The sequence below is a fragment of the Pholcus phalangioides genome, unplaced genomic scaffold (genome assembly GCF_987345545.1).
Source record: "Pholcus phalangioides strain wild (caught in Gottingen) unplaced genomic scaffold, Ppha-v1.0 ptg000014l_1, whole genome shotgun sequence".
NCBI classification, from domain to species: Eukaryota; Metazoa; Arthropoda; class Arachnida; order Araneae; family Pholcidae; genus Pholcus; species Pholcus phalangioides.
The window spans coordinates 10887411-10913291 of record NW_028301607.1 but is presented as its reverse complement, the minus strand read 5'-3'; the positions used below and the strand labels follow the sequence as shown (position 1 = coordinate 10913291).

The window sequence follows — 25881 nt, the reverse complement described above, 5'->3', positions numbered from 1 at the left end:
GAAAGAAAAGAATCTGGAAAAAAAAAGGTTAGAGGGCACATATCATGTTGGAATATTTTTTTGTCATTTCCCCGCGAACATCTCAGTGCTCATCATGCAAGGGACAGAGCAGGGACCATGTTTGGTTTGGACGTCCCCCTCCCGTGCAGCCGGGCTTTCTAGACAGATCTTTGGGGTGGGGCCTCATCTATATTGAATTTAAAGTGTAAGGGAAATAAATAAATAATGATAAAAAATGAGATTTTTTCCAAGCCTTCGTGCTAGAGCCCTGACAGCCCTACCCTTGAAGGGGATTATACAGGGGCGTAGCCAGAAATTTCGTTCGGGGGGGGGACCACTTTCATTTCGGGGGGGGGGGCAAAGTGATAGAACAATAGATTTAGCCATCTTTTTCCCATTTTTCGGTCATTTTCTCACATTTTTTTGGGGGTAGGGGGGTCCAGACACCCAAGTCCTCCTCCCCTCGCTACGCCCTTGGGATTATAGTGCTCACTCAAACCATTTTGAGGAGAGATGTTTGATATCATACGCAAATGTTCAACGACAACTCAGATGAACAACCAATGATTCAAAATGATTAGCATCATGATTATTTTAGTTTCAGTCAGAGTTAGTTCTTTGTACGGGTTGCTTTTTCCCCTTCTGGTGATGATTTCTTCTGATCGTGAGAATGCCTGACAAGGCATGCAGACCAATGGGTCCGACACCCAGTAGTAGGGCCACTAGACTGAGATTTTTGTTGGGGTTCACCACCCCCCCCCCGGGTCAGATTCTTCACCCTTCCTCTCCTCCCCCTCGTTTCGCATTTATAGTGTTAAAAACACAAGATGATGAAAATCATCTCTGGCCCCTGGTTAGAACCCTGATAGTCCCCACACCCTTCTGGGGGGGGGGAAAGCATACGGGACCACCTCTCGCTGAATAGGGGCTTCCACTGAGTAAGATCTGGCCCGATGTGATTAATGACTATAAATCTGTATATTAAGAGGTAGTGACGAAGGGAAGCCCTCTGGCTATAATGCTGTTGAGACGGCAGTAGGGACACTTTTTTCTGGTTAAAGGTTCAAAAATTTGAGTTCCATGAAACCGGCCTTATTATCATCAAGGGTTTTCGCGGAACAGCCTCATAACTATCAAACATCCTGCGAGAAACTACGTTGGAATCCCCTGATCTAGGTTACTCAACTGCCGCCTCTCGATGTAACGATAATCTCTCTACAACGATATTTTTTTTCTTATTCCGCGGAGTATCGTTATATTGAGGTTTTACTGTGAAGTAAAAAAGCACTGTATATCACATATGCTCAACCCGCGGGTCAAATATGGCCACCCGTGACCACAAACCTAATTTTATATTAAAATGAACTAAATCATTGTTAGATTGAACACACCGGTCATATCCACAATTGCTGCCGTTAACGGTGAATGCCAGTTTCAGATCACTTAATCGGCCCACGAAATATTTCCGATTCGCTTAAGTCAACCCGCGCCGCATTTCAAGACCACTTAAGTAACATGCGGAGCAGTTCAAGATCACTGAAGCAGCCTGTGGCAGATTTACATATCACTTGAATGGCCCGCTGCACATTTACAGATCACTTAAGTTGACCTGCGTAACAGTTCCAGCTCAATAAAGCGGCATGTGGCACATTTACTGATCACTTAAGTGGCCGGTGGTTCAGTTCCAGGTCACTTAAGCGGCCTAGACACATTTAATAATCACTTAAGTGGCCGGTAGTTGTTCTACATCACTTGAGGGACCGGTGGCTCATTTAAGAATCATTTAAGTGACCTGTGACACAGTTCCACATCATTTAAGCCAGTGTTTCTCAACCGCCGGGGCCGCGGCCCTGACACTAGTCACACCGGGCCGCGAGAGTGATTCGCAGTTTAATTTTCCCCATTAAATTCTCGTTAGTTGTGTGCATGGACGGAGATACGGGGGGGGGGGGCGTCAAACGAAAGGAGGAGTCAAACGTGGAGTCGACTGATCTAATGTATATATGAATTTACATCATCATCATCATGCCCCCTCAGACTTCCAAGTCTATCTCCGCGTATGGTTGTGTGTATCGCCGAGCCTTTCACTTACACAAACGAGATTTACCGGGCCGCGTCCTTACAAAGGTTGAGAACCACTGATTTAAGCGACCCTGGGCACAAGTGATCCGTAAATATGTCCAAAAAAAAAACCAAAAAAAAAAAAAAACGAAACATGTATGGATCACTTAAGCGACCGTGGCTCCTTTTTCTTGTTTATTCACTTAAGTGACCTGGGGCACAATTCCAGATCACTCAAGTGGCAAGCAGCACAGTCCTCATATTCACAGATTTTTTTTAGATACACGAGGCAATGGCTTAAGTTGGCCGCGACACGTTTCCAAACCAATGAAGTGGCCCAACCCGCACTCTTAAAAGTTTGAGCCACCTTGCTACGCATAACAATGTTTTTTTGACTTACGGAGCCCTTTCTAGTGTATAATTTCTATGGCGGAACCCCGTAGATCCCATTTTTTCAAAATTATTTATAGAATTTATTGATTCATATTATTTTCCTCGAGTGGCACGCAGGGCCGTCTGAAGAGCATCATGGGCCCCGGCCCAAGTGCCTTTCTTGAGGCCCTACCAGGCCAATTCTTGAAAATTTCAACCAGATGTCTGTCTTGTAAGGCCCCTCTTATCTTGAGGCCCGGGTGGAAAGAGGCCCGGGTGGAGGCCCGGCATCATCGGCTGCATTAAAAGCCAAAAAAACCGGCGACCGCACCCGGGCCGAAAACGAATGTCCAAATTCAACTTTGTATATGTTTGAATACGCGAAACTTTGCTTTGAGGACATTCTCAAATTCAACTCCAAAAAAAGAACGGCGTGCGGTCTTCGAAAAATTTCTCTACGAGGCCGGGAGTATCATCTCCGAAACCTAAGCCTCACCAAAAAATCGAAAAAACCTTCTTCAGTATTTAATCGGAAAGTATGCTTTTCTTCTCTTTTTCCCTTCCACTTCTTTTTTCTATCAAAAAAAAAAAAAAAAAAAAAAAAAAAAAAAATCATCTTCAAAAAAAAACTTTGAAAAAATTTTGTGGAAAAAAAAAAAAAAAAAATCGTGATTTTAAACTTTCTCTTCATCATTTTTCTATCTTTTCTCGACTTTGAAAAATAATCGTATTAACACTATCTCTTTTTTTCCCACTTCTTGCCACTAATAATTTTATTTTGTGCATAACATGTATCTTTTCAGATTCCAGCCAATACGGAATCACGAAGGCGTCTGATCCAATCCCAGACGTCCAGGCCAACATCAAAGCGTTGCCCGACCGGGCTTCTTCACATGCGAAGCTTAATCATAATAATACTAACATCGTAAGGAAGTGGTGGCATTTTACATCGTCTAAATTTAATTTTAATTGAAAACCAGTGAACCATAAATTAACTTTTTCAAAAGAGGAATTTCTCCCAACCTTTCCCCTCTCGTACACTCACATACATATTTACACAAACATTACTCCCTTGTCTTTTTTCCTTCATCAGGGGGACGCGACGGGCCCCCAGCCTGTATGGGGAATATATGGCCCGCATAAGGGCCAGGCATCCCCTTAAAATTTTTATTCTGGTTCTGGAGGCCCGGGTGGGCCCATGCCTTAAGACGGCACTGGTGGGCGGGGGTGCTCCGTGGAGCACAAGTTGAAAACCGCTGTGCTCTGTATAGTATTTCTCTTCCTCTATTTATATTTATTTCTTTCCATATTTCGGATATTTCTTTCCATTCTCCCTACTCAAGATAATTTGGCGCTTTTCTTGGTGACGGTTTGGCGTCTCCCAATAATCGCGCAAAAATGTTATTTTCCTCGCGCAAAACGGCAGTAACCCTTCATTAAGCGCGCGCGTGACGTACAATGCCATTAAAAATCTTCACGCACGCACAACTGACTGATGGTGAGTGAGTGAGCACCTTCCCGTGGACCCAGAGTATTTGCGACCACCAACAACACAGGGTTGCACTTTTTTCAAAAGAAAAACGTGCGTTTTTTTTTTTAATTCAAATTTTGGTGTCGGGAAAAACGATTGTTTTTTTTCTGGAAAATTTAATTTCGGGAACGAGATGGAATTCGACTCGAAAATCTCTTCCAGGAAGAATTCCGGGAAAATTCTCGAGATAAGGTATGTACAGTCTCTTTCTCTCCTCAACAATGTACATTTGTTTGTGTGTGATTCCTACATTGTTGGGCCCAGCTGATAACAAAACATGAATGACTCGGGCCCCCCCCCCTCACACACACAACAATACCGCCTCCTTTCACGCAAACACTTGTTGACTGTCGCTGGACCCATCATACTGATTGCATTACTCACTAGATACTACATTCTCTACGGAGCCAGGCCTGTGCCGCCAATACGCTGAGATAGTCTTCGGTGGGCCCCCCACAGGCCAGACTTTCCACGTGGGGGGGCCCCTCAAATTCATAGCGTGAAAGAACAGTGATTTTGTCTGTTGGAACCCCCTAGTCTGGAGCCCTTGCCGCAACTAGATACTCGGTCAGCTGGGGCACTTAGCCCTGCCCAGTGCCGTCTTAACGCATGGGCCCATTAGGGCCCCGGCCCGGGAGCCTAAAGGGAAAAGGGGCCTGAGAAAAATTAGAACCGGTTGAAATATTCGAAAACTTGTCAAGTAAGGCCTCAGAAAAATCACTTGGCCCGGGGGCCCATGATGCTCTTAAGACGGCCCTGCCAGTCGTACAGTAGGGGGAGGGCAAGATCAGTGGCCAGGCTCATTCGCTGGGATCTCCCCCCCCCCAAATAATAGATTTATAATGTCAAAAATATATATTTATATTCCCCACGAGATTCATCTCTGGTCTCTGCATTGAACCCTGTCGGCCTGTTTCTTGTAAGTTCAGAGAGACCCCTAGGCAATTGTGTATTTTAAGGGGGCCCCATTATACAGGGCCATAATTATGAATTTTATGGGGGGGGGGTTTGTAAAATTTGATGATTTTATTATGCTGTTTTTGTTTACCACACAGGGCAGTTGTCCCCTGTTGTCACAACCCTGCCTTACTTTGGCCTTTGAGGCAAAGGTGTGGGCCCATGTTCGCGAAAGGCAGCAAATATCGGGGCATTTAAAATTTGTGAGTCATGGGCACGTGTCACGTTTGCACATGCAAGAAACAGATGGGGGGGGGGCCAAAAATGCCTGTGGGTCTCCACATCCTGCAGCAGACAGTGCAGTGTCCCCCATCCTGGTTATTCAAAGTATACACATTTGTTTATATAACTCTACCATCGTTGTTGCCCCAGCTTATAACAGTGTAGATAGACAAGGATAACGTCTCCCCTTATGCAAATACTTACTGTCATACCAATCACGCATGACTCACGAGGTACTATGTCCTCCTCCGAGTCGAGCTCTCCAAATAATATATTTAAGACGAAAAATATGTATAACAAGACTCGTCTCAGGCCTCTGGACTGGAGTCCTATCAGCATACAAGGGAGGAACCATGAGCACTGTGGGTGAGGGGGCACTGTTCCTCATGTATTCGGACCCTGGACGAGTATGAATATTTGCCTCAATAATACCTCAACACTATTATTCACAGGGAGGACATGTGGGCTGTGTCTCAAGTATAAAAAAAAAACTGAGTTTTGGGACGCTAGACATATGTGCTTTGTTTGTCCACAAGTCACTCTTTCAGTTACTCACGTACTTGTGTACTCTCTTGGTAGTTTCTGTGCTCACATATGCTCTAGATTGCGCTTGACAAATAGAGTATATATTCAGATGCCAGTCAAATCTCACTGGAGCCAAGTATTTTTTCTTAAGAGAAACTGGCCTAAATAATGCATTTTAAGACTTTTCCGGTACTTGATAACTCCTCTCCCATATTAAAATATGTGCTATAATGAAATCGGAAAATTTTGCTTCGTCCTTACTCCAATTTGACAATCAGATATAGAAAAATTTTGGCACTAATAAAACTTTTTTAGTTGCCATGGACCTGGCGCTTGTCAAACGCTGCTCTAGATCACTCTTTTAATCAGTCCCATGTTCACACACTCTGTAGGTCACTCTTTTGGTTGTTCACTCACAGGGCCTGAACTGAGGGGCAGATGGGCCTGATGCCCCTTGTGCTGAACTAAGGGTGGGATAGGGGTGCAAATATCACCCTTTAATCTTTATTTCAATGTTACAAGGAGGGCGCCAGAATGATTACTTGCTCTGGCTGACCAAGCATCTAGTTGTGGACCTGCGCTTACTGATCAGTTTTGAATTCATTTCCTGGTCACTCTTTTGGTCAGTAACATGCTTACACACAATTTTTTTTTGTCGCTTAGTCACTGACCTAGTCCTTCGCTCTCTGGGCTTTTATGATGTTATCCTTCTCCCCATTCTACTAATTGTCTCATCCACCTATTTCTCAAATCTGCCGCCCGTCTAAATGTTATGAGCTGGGTTATAGCCTGCTCAGTTCTCCCCCTGTAAATATGCCGCTGATTATTGATTGTGTAATATAAATTCTTCACTATTTATTATCTGGTACATGCACTTTGTACTCATTCCCTTGCGGAATTCCTCAGAAATTGGTATGTGCTGGAATGTATGTTCTGAGTGCATGTGTGGCCCCAACAAATTTATGCTGTCATAGTTGTTCTTGTTTATGTTCTTGCTGGTGCTGCCATTTGCCTTCCATAATTCGAAGTAGGGATGGTAAATGGATTTTCATGTCATGTCAGTATCGTGTTGTAGGTCTGCCTGCTCTCTGTGGAGAGACTTTTTCAAATGAAAGACCGGCTCTCATTCACGCTTCTAAGTAGGAAAATGGTAGAAAACCAACTTCAGTCGACTACCATTGTGCCACCCGCCAACAGGGTTCAAACCTCGGATCCTCATGATCAGATAGTCCAGCACGATGTCTACATGACCACACAGCGACGACTCGAAACGTCAAAATTCACATTGATATTTGAGAATCTGCCACTGGTGTTTTATGTCCATGGACCATATATGATTAGCGCAAGAATCCAGTATGGGAACCTGAAAACCATATCTGGTAATACCAGGTTTTCAACGAGTAGTCACAACTCATCAAATCCCCCCCCCCCCTCCCCATCATTACTGTGCCGCAGAGATGTAAAATTCTCTAGGAATTTCTATTATAGGCTGAATAACTTCAGAACATTCTCCTGTTATTTATAATATAGTTATATATAATATCCTTGAGAATATTCTCTGTAAAGACTACTTTTATAAATTTCTGGGGAATATTGTCGAAAATAATAATTAGTCTCAAGTTATTAATAATAATCCTTCCAGAGAATATTCTCCGGTTATAAAAGTCCTTCCAGAGAGTATTCTCAAGAATATATGTAATAACATGTATTATAATAAATAATCTCTATAGATAACTCGAGAATAATTCTTATTATTTTCGATAAGAATATGCTCTAGTGATTTATAATAGCAGTCGTTCAAGAGAATATTCTCTGTCCCCGTCACTCTTCCCGTCAAGAAGACAGGAATACAGAAGTTTGTAGCCAACAATATTAAAGTTTGAAAGCGAGGAAATGAAACCATGGGGCTGAATTGCACAACTTGCAACGAAATATGAGCGATACAGAATTTAAGTGTATGTATACATTGAAGAAAACAACAGCTCTGTATCTTCTTAGAATGAAAGTGATTATATAAGAATAGCTTCCTTTATCGATCAACTTTGGTTTTATTCTTTGCTTGATTTCCGAAAATTCATCTAATTTTTGAATTTTTTAAAATTATTATCTCGAGGTTTCTGAAATATTCATAACCAAACTTGTAAAACCCGTTTGTGACCAGGAGGAAACTAGTTGTCATTGGGGGGGGGGGGGGGTGATTGTGTTATAAATTGCTTTGTTTTAAATGTTTCGGGCAATGAAAAAACTGATTTATATTTGGTAATATATAAATGAAATTAGTAGAAAATTATTTAAAAGAAAAATGAATATGCTCGATTATTCTCAAATTTTTACATCCAGGAGAATATTCTCGCCTCACATCTCTACTCTGCCGATTCAAAAGCAGTAGTGTGTTTTGCCATAAGGGATGGAAACCATAATTTAGATTCTTAAGCCTTAGGTTTACCTTACACCCTAAAAAGGGACTTTTTTCCCGCAATGAAATGACCTTAATTAAAAAAAAAACCAACAGGGTATCGTGGATAACTACATATAAGAAAATAGAATTGAGAATAATGCAATTAAATATGTATAAATGCAATAAATAAGCATAAATGCAACTGCATGCACGTAATAATTGCAGTATAGATTATTTACACTAAACCAACACTCGCCTTGAGACGATATATGACATCATTGGATGCACTTTTAAAATAATGTACATACAAAGCAATCCAAAAGTCTGTCAATATTTGGAAGTTCATTAATTCATGGAATAGTTGTATGTAGAAAAATCAAAATCGACACAAATGCAGGAAACAAGAAGGGGTCTTATTGAAACTTTTAAAGAAATTGTTACAAAAAGTGTCCAACAGATGGCGATCAATCTGATAACGGGGAAAAATTGGCATCACAAATGCATTTGTTAGCAAAGATTAATATATCGAGTAAAGATAGATTACAAATCTGCCCAGCGCTATCTGTTAGCTATTTTTGTAACTTTTTTTTAAAGGATTTCAGTAGAACCCTATGTTGTTTCTAATGTGTGTCGATTGTCTTTCCTCTACATACATTACTCGATTAAATTTTTTGAACTTCCAAATGTTAATTGACTTTTCGATCACTCTATACTTTAAGAAAGCTGATGTATAGTTTGTCTGCATGTGATGTTATTTTGTACTTTCATCTGATTTCAGTGTTTGGCTGTGAAATGCCATAAGAGAACTCCTCTTGTGGAATATTGTCATTGAAACAGCTTTTCTGTGTTAGAAGTAGGTATCAATATGTACAGGGTGATCCTATTGTTTTTTACACATGTACCCAGCATCCATATTGGTTTTCAGGTAATGTATCCCTTGTCATGAGTAGTTATCCTGCAGGTTACAGCTAGCAGTTCTCAAAGTGTGTTTTATGTCTACGAGGGTGTGTCAAGCAGAGCTGGGTCGAAGATATCGACATGTGTGCTTAATGAAAATTTATCGGAGTTGTTAGACTTCATCCGACCATTTGAAGGGTCCCTTGTCGCCCAGTAACTTGTAAATACTCATAAGGCCAATGAGCGCTTGTGCCTCGGCAACATTCTTGAAGAGGCATTAAAATTAAACAAAATAAAAAGAATTCTTGCTTTTACCGGGAGGGGGGGGGGGAGATACGAAATCATGTTCTCACGTCTGTGAGTCACCTGTATGTGATTTCCGAGAAAGAAGCCGCTGGTGAATGATCGTTAGGGCAAGAGATTCTGCGGATAATTTATTTAAAATGCAAGGGAGCCGCTGGTGTATAATCGCGAGGGCAAGAGTGTCTTCCGTTTGTGGATAAATCATCTAGAGGGCAAGAAAGCCGCTGGTCAGTGATTGCGAGGGATCCGCTGATGCGTGATGTGATTGCAGAGGCAAGGGAGGTGTTGGTGAATGATCGCGAGGGCAGTAGAGACTGTGGAAAAATTATTTGAAAAGCAAGGGAGCTGCTGGGCAAAGTTTTGATTTCTCCGCTGTAAAGCGTACAGATGCTGAGACAGCCGCTGTGGTGGTCGAGTGGTCATAGCGACGGACTCGCATCGCGGGGACCCACCGTCACCACAGTGGTGGTCGGCTGAAGTTGGTTTTCTGTGGTTCCCAACTTCGAGGCTCAAATGCGAGCCGATCTCCCCGTTAAAAAGTCTCGCCACAGAGAGCAACAGTCCTAAAAACAGTACAAATATTTAGTCACTACACATCACTCACTTCACTTCTGAGATATAGATGGCAGCACTGAAAAATCATACACAACACTATAAATATGCACTCAGACTGTTAGGTACACGCATTTACACTTCCGGCACAACTCACTAGGTAGAACCTGAGTTGTGCTCGGTTTGAAAAAGGAAAAAAAAAAATTGAGACACGCAAGATTTCGTGAAATCCATGCCCCCACATCCTGGAGCAGGGTCCCCAGGCTAGGACCTTTTTGTGGGGAGGGGGGCGGTCAGACTTTACACCGGCCCTTCTATAGTTAATTTATAGCGTGAAAAAGCTTCAAATGATCAGAATCTTCCTGGTCCCTGGGGCTAGAGCCCTGTCAGCCCCGCCCTTGTGGGATGGGGAATGGTGAGATTGTCAGGGGTTAGAACGAATTGGGTCGTTATTAGTTGGAACCATTAGAACTATTAAAATTCTTTTATGAAACTTGTGGAAAGCAACTAACAAGTCTTAGTTGCATTTTTTAGTTTTATATAAAAGAACATTTTTAAACTTTCATAGTGTAATGCCGGCCTTACAACTTGGAGACGTTTTAAGCGGTCTGTGATCTTGTATGAAAAAAAACAATTAACTCATTTGTTTTTACATTGTTATTATACGCTGAATAAATATACGCTAGTGGTCATTTTGCTGGAGAAAGAGGGGTTCGTGGAACGCAAACCCCCCATGGCCCATAAGGTTTCCTCGGCACCCAGCTTGAAGAATACGTAAGATAAAATCTTCGGATATTATAAGCGTTTTTCCAATTAATTTAGATACCGATATTCCTAGAACAAAGTAGGCGATGATTTCGCGATTATTAACAATACAAGGACGCGCGCGACACAATATGCGTGTGTGTGTAATAATCACAATAATGACAATACGTGTGTTTTTTTTTTCCTTCTCGTAAAGGGTGGGGGGAGGAGAGAAGAAAATAGGCATTGCCAGCTGCACTTGCAATAATAACTGGTGAACTTTGATATTTTCTGGTTGTTTTTTTATCATCTTGATAACATTATTTTTTCCCCCCCTGTGAGTTTTGATATTCGTTGAGAAGAGAAACTGTTACGGAGAAAAGTTTTCATATTGGGGTCCCTCCAGAAAGTTCCGAAAGTTTTCTCCTTAATGTCTTCAACCCTTTTTCTAGTCAAGAGCATTGCCTGTGCCCATCATTCACCATAGAAGTGCACCCTTAACGGCATGCTCGACATACAAGTGCGTGAAATTATAATGATTTCAGTCTTTGGAAGCAGTTTGTACAAGTTTTTTTTTTTTCAAATTGGAATGTTGATTAAGTGCTCGCGAGCACCAAATCTGGCACGAGCATAGAACACTCTGGATGCTTCAGTGAGCACCATGGTGCTCACCAGCAACGGGTTGAAGATCCCTGGTTTAGAGCCTAAAGCACACATGCTCAACCCATGGCTCTCGGCCGAATTTGGCCCTCAGAGTCATCTGATGCTGCCCCCCCCCCCATCAAACATAATTTTGTAACAAGAAACCCTTACTTTAAAGCAGGCATTTTTTTGCTCGCGAGCACCACGGTGCTCCCCTGAGAAGTATCTTCCATTCACTTATAAGCCTTTCAAGTATGTGTCAGTTCTTTTTTCTTGCACCGACGCATGAGACCACTAGCTTAAAATTTGGAGAAATTAGAAAATTTGAATGCGATTTGCGAAAAAGTTATTCTCAGGGAGCGAGATTTTCTTTAGTACAGGGGGGGGGTTTCAAATTTTTGTCGATAGAGGGCGCTGCACGAAAGCAAATCCCCAGAAATATGCAAATCTGAGTTTCTCTAAAATAGAGGGTGCGCGATTAACTAGCTCATTTCTGAATTTTCCTGGCGCTCATATAAGGTTTTTTTTATTGGATGAAGAGCTAGGTGAAGTTGTTAGTTGTTTTACCTCAACCACTAATCGCCGGCTAAAGCTTCACGAACATTTCGGACACAGAAGAGATCGAAAAAAGGTTCAAGTCGATTTGCTTGTCGTGCACCGCCCTCTAACGACAAAAATTTTAAATTTTCCTACACAAAAAAATCCCCCCCCCCCCCCGTGAGAATTTTTTTGGTACAAAAAAAAGGATCAAATCTTTGTTGACAGAGAGCGCTGCAAGCTAATTTACGAATTTTGAACCTGACTCTTTTTGAATCTCTTGTGTCCGAAACGTTCCTAAAACTTCAGCCGAAGATTTGTGGTTTAGGTGAACCAACTTTACAAATAGTGCTGTATCCACCAATGTCAACATCGCAAAAAAAAAAAACAACTTTACGAAGGAATAGGAAAGTTTAGAAGTGATCTGTCAATCATACACCCTGCGTTTCATAGGACTGTGATTTTGTATATTTCCAGTTATCTGGTTTCTTTCAGTCTCCTCTATCGACAAAAATTTGAACTAATTTTTTTCTGCCCTTTAAAGAAACCCTCTCCGTGAGAAAAATGTTTTTCGCAAACCTCACTCTCGGATTTCCCAATTTCTCCGGTTTCTTTGGAGTTTTTAACAATTTACGTATATATTGGCCATTTCTGTATACCTATGGAAAACTTCGATCGGCATTACCTTTCTTAAAAAAAAATAATTATGATAGCAAGTGCCGGAACAATTACAAGTGCAGCAAAATAAAATACTTCGGCGATATACCGGGGCACAATGGTATATCAGAAATCTTGACATAATGAAGGATTTGAACATTGAAACCATACATGAATATTTAGTCAAACTACGCAGAGGATATTTCGATAGGGCTGAAACATCAGAATATCAGCACATAAGAGACATCTCGCATAATCCTGCGGTAGAGGTGTTGAGGTTTCTTCGACCTAAGAACATACTGGTGGAACTATGGCCCAATGAATTGGTTTAGTTTTGTAAAAAGTGTAAGTAGTTCTAATTCTCTCTTGATTGATTGGAAGCATAGTGTTGCATATATACGTTCAGTATATATGCAGCACTATGCTTCCAATCAATCAAGAGAGAATTAGAACCTACCAATATTTATCGCATTTAATCTTGTATCCACGTGTAATCATATATATTGTATTCACGCCATTTATTAGAATGAACATATATATACTCTTTTGTAACCATTAGGTGCAGTATTCCACTTTTTTGTCAATTATTTGCTGAGATAATTGACTGATTTTGTAATTGTGTATAAAATGCGTTCTTGAATTTTGATACTTCACCTCCTTCGGACATAGCTCTACAAATTTCAAATTTCTGTGATAAGTAAGCCACAACTTACAGAATTCATTTTTTCTAATATGATCTGAATTAATTTGACGTATACTGACTCTCTGAGTACAGCATGGGCTGTAAATTTTATTATCTTTTATTGACACGCCTCTTATACACTTACACTCACACACTCAACTATCACATACAAACAGCTTCTTAACTTCTTCATCCAGCTCGTACGGAGCAGCATCAAACAGGGAAGCTTATGGGAGTCTTAAAGACTCGGTACGCCCTGAGAAAATGCATAGGGAAATGTATGTAGCAAGTGCCGGAAATCTCGCTCGGGCACATTCAAAGCTGCATTTAGAGTAACTTTCAAGCGGCTTTGGGCACATTCAATAAACACACACGCATTAAAAGAGCCAGACCGGATAATCTCATTCGTAACTTGCAATTTGTTGCCAAAGTAGTAACGATTTTAATAAATAGAAGGAAACAAAAAAAATGAATAAATTATTTGAAATATCCTCGACGTTGATTGGATGGGAATGTGTTCTCGTTGCTTAACGATTGTGATCGAATCCGACGATGTTTTGTTTCCCCCCTCCCAATGTGTTTGCTGAGTCATGCTTGACCAAGAAATTGGCTGCTGCTGCGCCGGTACACACACATATAATGCACTAATAATAGTGGCTAAACCAAAAAAATAAAAAAAACGCATTTTACGAGGGAGAGAGGGAGTAGGCTTGGCTTTCCTCGCACGCCTTGGTGTTTTGTGTTATGATGACTCATAGGATTTAGTGTCAGCAACACGATGGTTGTATGTATATGTATGTGTGTGTGTATTTCTCGCTCTTTTAATAAAAACACGCCAGGGAAAAGGTTGTCGTGACTTGGCAGCTTGTTTTCTGATATTAGTTTGGATGAGAACCACTCACCTCCCGCCCGTCCCCCGTCCTCCAGGATTACTATTAATCCTGCCGAAAAGGAAGAGATCGCGCGTTTCATTTTCTAATGAGATTGATGACATGACACCCTCTGAAGGAAGGCACCTTCATTCAACCCGTTGCTCGCGAGTACCGCGGTGCTCCCCCTCCTTATTACAGTCGCCTTAGAGCAGAGGTCTTCAACCTTTTTCCAGTCGCGGGCACTGCCTCTGTACCCATCATCAGAGGTCTTCAACACACCCAGAGTGCTCAATGCTCGCGTCCGATTTCGTGCTCGCGAGCACTTGATCAACGTTCCAAATTAAACACCTAATACAAATTGTATTCAAGGATTGAAATGATTCTGATTTCATGCACACATTCGCATATCAAACTTATCGTAAGGGTGCTCTTCTTTTGATGATGGGTACAGAGGCAGTGCCCGCGACTGGAAAAAGGTTGAAGACCTCTGCTCTAAGGCCCCTTTCACACGGAGCGGATGCGGATGCGGAAGCGGGTCCGCATACCCTTTCACACGAGCACTGAAGATGCGGGTGTTTCGCCCGCATCTTTAGGTTGAAATTCGTGCATAAAAACTATTTTTTCGCAATTTTTGTAATTATTTTTCTCCTTCACCCCTGATTCAGTGGCCATAGGCAGCCTAGAGGCATTCTTTGGTGGTTTAGTCTAGAGCCACATAGAATATGGGAATAAAGATGTCTTAATTCCGATCCTCACAAGTAGTCGATGGGAGAAAATGTCTTCAAATATTTTCAAAACATTTTGAAAAAAAAAATCCGTCTCTCCGGAAAAATATGAAAGAAAAATTCCAAAAACATCCAATGTTCGAAAAATCCAATCCAAAAACATCCAAAACATTCGATGTTCCTAAAAACAAAATTCAGGAGATATCAAAGAATTTGCAAGTAGAAAAAAAGGGGAGGGGTGGGAACGTTCAAAATGTCTGTGCTTAGAAATATTCACATCACAATTCTGTCTTAGGCCGGGATTACAGTATAAAAGTTTTATAAAAGTTAGTTTATAAAACTTGAAAAATGCAACCGATAGGCCGATCAGTTAAGTTCGCTCGAATGTAACAGATGTGTTACATTTTTCAAGTTTTATAGTGTAATACCAGCCTTAGGCCGGGATTACACTATAAAAGTTTTGTAAAAGCTCTTTGATAAAACGTGAAAAATTCAACCAATATTATCTTATTGGTTGAATTTTTTAATGCAAAATGTGTGTGTGTGTGTGTGTGCACCGGGTGCATTTTCTTGAATGCAACCGATGCGCCTATTGGTTGAATTTTTCAACTTTCATAAAAGTTCTTTTATAAAACATTATAGTATAATCCCGGCCGGATTACACTATAAAAATTTTATAACAATTATTTAAAAAAAAGCAACTAATAAATTTATCGGTTGCATTAGAGCAAATGCAACCGATAAATTTATTAGTTGCTTTTTTCAAGTTTTATAAAATAACTTTCATAAACCTTTTATAGTGAAATCCCATCCTTAGATTAGTCATTTCTGAAATATAAAATTTCATTTTTTAAGTTTATAGACTGAATATTGAGTAAAATAAACTTGTAGGTATCGGGGGAACCACCAAAAATATTCAAGCGCTAGGGTCTTCAAACGTCTTAATCCGGCCATGAGTGAACACCGTACGTGGATAACATTGTTTAATAAAAGAATTTTTTTTTAAGTTTGAAAAAATTAAAAGATTAAAAATTTAAAAAAATAATAAATATTTTAAAAAATAACAAATATTTAAAATAATATTTCAAATATTTATAATTTTTTAAATAATTTTAAAAATTTAAAAAGAAAAAAATTAATATTTTTAAATTAAATTTAAAAGTTATTAAAGTATTTAGTCAATTAAATATTCGTAATGAACAGAACGGCTTATAATTTTGGTCCCGTCAGTGGCCCTTGTTGGCAGGTTTTATTGTATAAAATTGTGAAATATGGACAAAAGGCAGTTGAAGTTGCTATATCTCCATCTCAGAAGGAAACGAAGGGATACACGTATGTAGGTACATTATATTAATGAGCAGGGACCATCATATGGTGTTTTTAAGGATATTTATGGCAAATAATTAAAAAAATTCCGTGCAAAATCACCTTCAAAAAGTAGCCAAAGATGCGGACGAATTCGCTCCGCATCCGCATCGTCTGAACAGCTCCGAATAAACCTATTGTCAAAACTTCTATGTGCGGATGCGGAGCCCGCACTTAGGTTTTGACACATGCGGACGACGTCCGGACCCGCATGAACATTTCCTAGGTGCGGAGATTTTTCGGCTCGTCTGAAAGGCGCAGTATATTCCAAAAGTTTAAACTTCTTCCGGACCCGCATCCGCATCCGCTCCGTGTGAAAGGGCCCTAAGGCGACTGTAATAAGGATATCCACTGGTTATAGCCAACACATTCTACAGCAGAAAGCCACCGCGCGAAGCTCGTGACGTCACTGAAGTCGTCCATTTCACCTGTATTCATTGGATATACGGCAAAAAGAGGTAACGATTACGCATACGGGTCAGACTGCTATATTCTATAGCTACAAGTGAAATGGACGACGTCAAAGCTTCGCGCGGAGGCTTTCTGCTTTATAGAAGGTGTTGCTATAGCACACACCAACGAAAATGGCATCAGAGGCAGTGCCGTCTTAACGCATTTGGGGCCCCCAACCGGGCACCTCAAGTGCAGATGGATGTGCCTCATGAAATGAAATCTGGTCAAAACGTTTCAGAGTAATCGTGAGAATTGGTAGGAAAGAAATTTTTATCCAGCTGGGGGGCGTCAGAAAAATCACTTTGCCCCCCCCCCCCATTCTTTAGACCCTGATTATTGGTCGATTTATGATTTTGTCGCCTGTGGGCTTCAAAAGCTTACCTGCCATTCTCCCATTCTATACTTAATTTTCTTGGTAGGTCACTCACTGACTTGTACTTTGCAGTATAGGTCACTCTTCTGGTCATTCACATAACTGCACATTGTTTTGGTCACTCACATGCTTGCGCTCACTTACGTGAAGGTGATCTCTTGCTTTCTAGGTCACTCACGTGCTTGATCATTTCGATTAGTTCCGCAATCATTCTTTCAACTAATTTCGGAAAATTTCTGGTTAATTTTAATCTGAAATCGCTTCAATATATTCTGTGATTATTTCGGTATAACTCTGAAATTGCAATATTTCTTTCTCTCAATTATATCTTTAAACATTTCTTTCAATCGTTATGCAATTCTTTAATTGTGAAGTGATTTCTATCACAAAAATTGCCAAATTATTTCATTAATTCATAACACAGGTGGGTCTACAAAAAAAAAAAAAAAAAAAAAAAAAATTTTAAAAACTGTTTTAGTTTTGGTCACTGAATTTTGTATTGTCAGTGCCGATTCCAAAAACGAAATCAATTTTTTTCTATTACGTAAAGCCGAGTTTTCCTAGGAGCAGGTTACCTGCACCGTGTGCAGCGTAAAAACGCTGATTGGTTAATAAACGTAAATTTCAGGTTTTTAACGAATCGGCGATTTCACGCTGCACGCACCGTTAAACTTTTCTTAGAAAAACCCGGCTTAAGGTTTTTTTTCCCCCCCTTCACAAAACGATTTTATATTTGGGGGGGGGGGGAGACTCTAGTTGGAAATGGAGGTGACCACAGATAGACGGCGCCTTAAGTTCGTTAGGGGAAAAAAATATCTTATTTATATCCTCACTCGGGTTCGTGACAGCAGCCATCCAGGTGGTAGACGAGCATCTTGCCACCACGCCACTCGGGCGCTAAAATTTATATCCCAGCTCTGAATGATAGGTCCGAAAATCAATAAAATATATTTGATAATGATATAATATATTTATTCCTAACGCACAGTTTCGATGTGATTTGTATACTGCTTATGCATTAATATTGAAATTCGATTTTCACTCGTATCTCAAAGTAGAGCCAATATAACAAAAACCAATGCTAAATTTGGAATCGGCACCCCAAAATCATTCTAAAATCACTGAAATATCTTTTCACTATATTTGTTTATAGCGCGCAGTATCAATGTGATGTATGGTATTACGCTGTAAAAGTTTGATAAAAGATATTTTACAAAACCTGAAAACAACATCCAATAAGGCTGGTATAACAGTTTTCTAAAAGTTCTTTTATGAAATTTGAAAAATTCAATGAATAAGATTATCGGTTGCATTCGCTCGAATGCAACCGATAATCTTATAATTTTGCATTCGCTCGAATGCAACCTATGAGCTTTATTGGCTGGATTTTTCAAGTTTTATAAAATGGATTTTATCAAACTTTTATAGTGTAATCGCGGTCTTACACTATTGGTTACATTCGCTCGGATGTAACTGATACGCTTATCGGTTGCATTTTTCAGGTTTTATGAAAGAATTTGTCTAAAATTTTTATAGTGTAATCCCGGCCTAACTATTGAAATTTAATTTTCACTTTTTCTCAAAAAATAGAACCAGTAATGACAAAACCAATGCCAGATTCGGAATCAGCTTCCCAAAATCATTCTAAAATCACTGAAATATCTTAGGGGGAAACGATTCACTATCCGAGGTCTGACATTAGTCGCAGGTCCCTCCACCTTGCATTTTGAAAGAATGAAACCCCCGTTCTTCTCAGGCTATTTTCCCAGACTCACTGAGGGGGAATCCAATGTTGCTCCGATATTATCTCAAACTAGACGTGATGGAATTCTTTAATTATCTTTCCAGTAATTAGCATCCAATAAACTATGGGAAAAAAAAACACTAATTAGTTTTAAGGAAGTTTTTTCATCGCAGACCTGTGTAATGTTTTACACTAATTCTGAAATTATTTGTTTCAAGTAATTCTGAAGTAATTTTTCTTCTCTCAATTTTGGATACTCATCAATTTAGTCTAGAATTACTTCTTTCATTATTTGTAGAATTGCTTCTTTCATTATTTGTAGAATTGCTTCTTTCATTATCTGTAGAATTGCTTCTTTCATTATCTGTAGAATTGCTTCTTTCATTATTTGTAGAATTGCTTCTTTCATTATTTGTAGAATTGCTTCTTTCATTATTTGTAGAATTGCTTCTTTCATTATTTGTAGAATTGCTTCTTTCATTATCTGTAGAATTGCTTCTTTCATTATCTGTAGAATTGCTTCTTTCATTATCTGTAGAATTGCTTCTTTCATTATCTGTAGAATTGCTTCTTTCATTATTTGTAGAATAGTTTTTCGTTAATTCTAAAGTTATTTGTTTCATCAATTCTCTAGAATTATTTGTTTCATCAATTCTCTAGAATTATTTGTTTCATCAATTCTCTAGAATTATTTGTTTCATCAATTCTCTAGAATTATTTGTTCCATTCGTTTCATAATCATTTCTTTCATTCATTCCATAATCATTTCTTTCATTCATTCCATAATCATAATCATTTCTTTCATTCGTTCCATAATCATAATCATTTCTTTCCTCAATTCTGTCCATCAATATAGTCTAGGATTATTATTTCTTCATTAATCCTGGAATTTTTCTTTTATCAATTCCAGAATTTTTTTTTTTTGCGCATCAATTTTAGAATTATTTCTTTCATTAATATTCTATAATTACTTTCCTCAGTTCTGAAATTTCCATCAATTTACTCTAGAATTATTTCATTAGTTCAATTATTTTTGTCATTGGTTGTAGAATAATTAATTCTTTCATCGATTCGGGATTTCAATATTTTCAACCATTTTCCAAAACTGATCAGCGAGCCACGGCAAAAACGTCTGGGAACCAAATCCTGGCCTGCGGGCCCATGCATTAAAGACAACCGCCCTTCCCCCAGGTTATTGGCTCGATCTCGCTCTGGTAAAAGAGAAGTCAATTTCCTCACCACCCTCGATGAAATTCGATATTTCCTGAGAGAGACTTCCCGGTATAACACCGCTTCCGCTACGTTTTGAGAACTCATCAAAAAAAAAATCCAGATGGAGCACCTAGGTGCATATATCATCGAGTTTTCGAGCTTGGGGAGGGGGGGGGGGATTTGGAATTCTCACTGATACTTGTAGTGAAAAGAAAAGGATTTTTCTCCCTTTAAGTGGGTAATAATGAAAAAAAAAAATCCCCATATATCCCAAAATTCCCACGCTCTTACTCTCTTCCCGCATCTTGGAATTCGGGGATGGTGAGAGAAGTAGGGTCTGTGCATCCCTTGCATTACCGGAAGTTGGTTCCGACCCTTCTCTCCTATCCCAGAGCAACATTGGATTTTCCCCCCTCGGTGAAAGTCTTGGGAAATGGCCTGAGAAGAACGGGGGTTTCATTCTTTCAAAAAGCAAGGTGGAGGGACCTGGGACTAATATCAGACCTCGGATATTTAAAAAAAAAAAGAATAATCAGTTTAATATCCGGCCCCCCCCCCAAATCCAGGATTTTTTTACGTGACCTCCCTATAGTAAATTTAGAGCAGTGTTTCCCAAAGTGGGCAATATCGCTCCCTGGTAGGCGATGGAATGGTCCGGGGGGGGGGGGGTGATAGAAGCTACGAATATGACATAGGATCCTATGGGTTCGCTTGAGTTGGGAGGCGATTAGAAAGAAAATTAGCTGAAGTAGGGGGCGATGGAACAAAAAGTTTGGTAAATTATGATTTAGAGCAAACGCTCAACCCATGGCCCGCGGGTCAAATGTGGCCCTCGGAGTCATTAGTTGAGGCCTGTGACAAATTACCAAACCAGTCAGGTGGCCCACGAAAGATTATCAAACCATTTAAGTGGCTCGCGGCGCATTTCCAGATCATTTAAGCTGCCAGCGACACATCTTCAGATCTCTTGAGCGACACCAAGCAAATTTCCAAATGGCTTCAGCGACGCGTGGCACGCTTACAGTTCACTTATAGATCAATTTAGTGGCTCTTGGTACATTTCCCGAGCATTTGAGTTACTCGAAGCGCATTTCTAGTCACAAATTGCTCGTGGCAGATCATCTGGGTGGCCCGCGACCCGTTCCCAAACTAGTGTAGTGACCCGCGCTCTCCAAAAGGTTGAGCACTCTTTATTTAGAGCATACACGCTCAACCCACGGTCCGCGGGAGCCAAAGGTGGCTCTCGGAGTCGTGTGATATGGCCCAAGACATCAAACTTAATTTTGTAAAAATCAACTCCGCGGCACATTTCCAAATCATTTAAGTGACCCGTGGTGTTGTGAGCACACATTTAGACCCACGGACTATGGATTTTGCTTCACTTGAGTGGCCCGCGGCACATTCCTGGATCAGTTTGCGTGATCTGTGGCATATTTACCGATCGCTTGATTGACCCCCGAGATGTTTACAGATAGCTTGAGTGACCAGCGGCACAGTTCCAAAGCACTTGATCAACCCGCGAAACATTTACAAATCACTTGTGTCCCGCGGTACAAGAAAACTCAAGTAAACGAGAGGTGGGGGGGGCATAACTTCACATCTTGGAGCAAGAACCCTTGGGCTGGAATGTTTATCGGGCTCCTATATAGTGAATGTATAGCGTGAAAAAAAAAATAAGAATCGCCCCAGGGCCGGAGCATTAACAGCCCCACCTTTGTGGGATTATCCTCTCCCGCCTTTCCTATCTATTCCAGATATTTAGTGAACGAACCTCCCTGTCCGTTCCAATGCTTCCCCGGGGGCGATATGGTCCACTGTGAGAAATACCGATCTCGATTTTTATAGCTGAGGCTTGGTCACCTACAGAGGCCGGCCTGTGGGGCCTATACAAATTTTGCCGCCCTCGTTTTTTTTTCCATTCTAGTATAATTGTCTTGATCAGTCATTCCACAAATTTGCCAATCTGGGCTGTATCCCGTGGGCGCCTTCCCTCCTCCCTTAAATACGCTTCACTCTTTCTTAGAGAAGGCCACACTTTCTTAGTCATTTTTTGTCTTTCACTGATCTGGTTCCATAGGGGAATATAGAGATGGAGGGCGATTGCCCCTCCCCGTTCAGTGAATCATTATTGGCATAGGCGGTGATGGCAGCAGGGCCGTCTTAAGACCATCATGGGCCCCCGGGCCAAATGATTTTTCTGAGGCCCTACCAGGCAAATTTTCGAAAATCTCAACCAGTTCCCATTTTTGTGAGGCCCCCGGGTCGTGCCTTAAGACGTCACTGGATGGCAGAGGGGCATTCGCCTCCGTTCATTACACATTGCAGCCCCCCCCCCCTGTTCGAGGAGTATCCACTCATTTATGCATAGTTCTTCGCTCTTAAGGTTACTTTTTTCTGATCACTTCCATGCTCACACACTCTCTAGGTCACTCTTTTTAGTCATTCATATGCTTGCGAACACTCTAGGTCACTCTTTGGGTCGCTGGCGACGTAGTCCCTTGTTCACTACTCTTTTTGGCACTCACTAATCTGGCCCCTTTGATTTTTAATTCATTCCTGTGACACCTCACGTGCTTGAAAACTCTTTTAATTGGGTTCCTCGCTTTCAAGGCAAGGGCGGTTTTATAATTTTACCCCCCTGAGAAAGTCTCCCATTCAACTAATTTTCTTGACCACTCATTCCTAAAATTTGCCGCCCTGGGCTATAACCCGCTAAACGGTCACCTCCCCTTCAGATACGACTCTGTCCACCTTGTTATTGAATTTGTATTTGCGGGAGCGGCACCTGGTGCAGCCGCACCTGTCGCAGCCCCCCCCCCCCCACTAAATGCGGCTCTGTTCCGAAGTACGTGAAGCGTGATCCCGTTAAAAGTGTTTTGCCTTCCGCCGTAGTATTGTATTGTGTGTGTGTGTGAATGTTGACTGAATGAGTCATTGGTGGGCAGAAGCCATCTCTCACACACAAGGTCGAGTCGGAACTCACCGCTAGATGGCGCGTAACGTCTTTTTCTTTTATCTTTCTTTTTTTTCTTCTTTCAGATGACTCACCAAACACAGGGCCTTCCTCCAAGTGCACACTTATCACTGTTTTTCCTCCTCTTTCCAGACTCGTGTTCCGTTTGCTTTACCAACTTGGCGAACATATCGCTCCTGTCCGTTGGCTTCCATCCAATGTTTTTAATTCTGGAATGACTTATGTATGTGAAATTATTTTTTTTTTCCACGCAATTAAATATATTCGGGAGGGGGGGGGATGCCCGAAGCCGGGATTTTGAATGAAGGGACGTATTGAAAAATCTTGGCCCGATAAATGAGGAAAAAAAAAAAAATTATGGTGCCTGAAGATACTCAAAATTCGGGCGGACTTCTCTAGAGAAGCATATGAAGTTTTTCTGGAGGAACGTGTACAGGTTTTTTGAGCTCTGGAGGAACGTGTACAGATTTTTGTGAGCTCTGGAGGAACGTGTACAGGTTTTTGTGAGCTCTGGAGGAACGTGTACAGGTTTTTGTGAGCTCTGGAGAAGCTTACACATTTTTGTGAGCTTTGGCGAAGCTTACAAATTTTTATGAGCTCTGGAGTAACGTGTGAAGATTTTTTTACGAGCTCTTGAGGACAATGCCGTCTTAATGCATGCACCCACTCGGGCACCTCAAGAGAAGCCTCAGAAAAATTAGTAGTTGAATTTCTCGTGAATTTTGCCTGGTAAGGCCTCAAAAAAATCACTTGGCCCTGGGGCCTATGATGCTCCTAAGACGGCCCTTTCGGAGGAGCGGGTGCATTTTTTTTTGAGGTCTGGAGAAGCGTGTACGTATTTTTTGTGCTCTGAAGGAGCTTCTGCAGATTTTCTTACGAGCTCTGGAAGAGCGTGTGCATTTTTGGATGCTCTGGTAGAAGCGTGTTGATTTCTCGAGCTTTGAAGAACACTGTGGATATTTTTTCGATCTCTGCATAGATTAGCGTGGAATAGCCCGCGAAAAACGCTCGAGCATATAATTTTTAATTTTTTTTTTGCTCTGAAGAGGCTCGTACTGAATTTTTTTTTTTGACCACTTGAGATGGCCATGCGGAATTTTTTGAGCCCTGGAATTTTTTGTGCTGAATAGCTCGCGAGAAAGGCTAGGCTCATGCAGTTTTCGGAATCTGGAGAGTCTCGCGCAGAACTTTTTAAACTCTAGATATTCATGCAGATTCTTTTTTAATCTAAGGAGAGGGTCGTGCAGGATTTCGTGAGTTCTGGGTAGATCCATGCGGAATGGCTCGCGATAAGGGCTCGGGCAGAATTTAAGGACTCTGGAGAAACAACTCGTGGAGATTTTATGAGCTGTCTTGAGGCTCGTGCAGAACTTTGAGCCATGCAAGAGTCGTGCTAATTTTCGTAGCTCAGGAGAGGCCGATTTCGGGAGCTCGAAGTGTTTCCCAACACGTGGTGCACGTGTACCCAGATGGTGCGCGTGTGAACTTTCGTCGTTAATTTAATAGGAAATACAGCGTCACTAAAATTTATCGAGGGAAAAAAAATCTCGTTATAACGAACTCCGGAATTTTTCATTGTTCCCGTGTAAACTTATCTGGGAGATTGGAAAAGTGTTCGTTAAAACGAGATTTTTCGCTATAACGATATTCGTTAAAACGGGATGCGACTGCATATCAGTGATTTGGAGTTTCTTGCACCATATATAACCACAGATTAAAATGCTATCAAGAAACTCGTGGCATCACCATCACTCGATATGATATTATTATGGAAAATGCCAACAAATCTCGATTAACATTGTCCCCCCCCCCCCCCACTTGCATTTCTGTATCGCAAAGCAATCTTCTCTCGGTTTATGTTTATTTCGTTATCATCGTTGTAATATACGACTGGCGCCAGAGCCCAGATCTCGTCCAGGATCAGCTGTTCGCCTATCAAACTCTGCAACAACTGCCACATGTATATGTAATACGCTCACTCGGGGCGGAAGAGGAACTGTGTATTCTTTCCCATATTTATGTCACAAATACGGTTACGCACTTGTCGCCATTGTGGTGTAGGAAATGGAAAAAAAAAAGAAAGAGAAAAAATTAGGTCTGTGTTGAGAAAAGTGTGTACGACATGATGTCTTAATATGTGCTGCTTTGTTCAAGGACATGTAGTGGGTGGTGAGAAATCGCTCATTTAACTACGATGACCTGCGATTTTCTATCAACTGCGTCTTTGGAATTCGACGCAAGACATGAGAAAATAGACATTATACTATAAATGACACATGGCTGGCAGCTGTTGATTTGTATGTGTGTGTGTTGAATATGCATTGGGAGTATTTGTTTTAGGGGGGAAATAATATTGGTCATGTTTTTTAATGCTCCGGTAGAGAGACTTTTATATATTATATTATAGTTTGAGCTCTGGAGAAGCGTGTAGGCTACAGATTTTTTTTTTTTCAGCTGTGGGAAGAGATTTTTTTGAGCTCTCTAGAGGCTCGTGCGGGATTTTTTGAGCTCTGGGTAGGCTCGGGAAAAAGTCTCATTTTATCTTATTTCTAAACATTTGTTTCTTCACATCTGAATTTTTTTTTCACAGCTAACCACAGAGCTGTGAAAAAAAAATTCGTGGTTCCGCAGTGATTTTCACCCGTTTGTTTTCCCCTCCCTTCCAGAATGCCCCAGGGCCGCAGTGAAAGAAATAATTTTAGAATTGATGAAAATTCAGAATTAATAATAGAAACAATTCCATTAATTGATGAAAATTTAGAATTCAGATAATTACCAACTTATTACATGATAAAAATAACTAACAGGGAAAAAATTCCAGAACTGATAAACTGAGATAATGAAAGAAGAAATAATTCCAGAAACTGATAAAAACTCAGAACTAATGAGATTAATAATTCCGCAAATAAAAAAAATAAATTCTCGAATTGATGAAAGTTGAGAATCAACCAAATAACTCCGCAATTGATGAAAATTCATAACGGGAAGAAGAAAAAATTCCAGAATTGATCGAAAATGCAAAATTAATGGGGAAGAAAATTTTAGAACTGGTACAAATGCGAAATTAATGAAAATTCCAGAAC

At 40.6% G+C, this 25881-nt stretch overlaps 1 protein-coding gene across 1 annotated transcript in view; it reads left to right on the top strand.

The window, feature by feature from the left end:
* The first annotated feature begins 3890 nt into the window (after positions 1 to 3890).
* Positions 3891 to 25881, top strand: part of LOC149078129 (uncharacterized) — a 61811-nt gene continuing 39820 nt past the window's right edge. The window contains exon 1 of the mRNA XM_089241715.1: positions 3891 to 4156. The gene's annotated coding sequence lies outside the window, so the exon portion shown is untranslated. The remainder of the gene's footprint in view (positions 4157 to 25881) is intronic.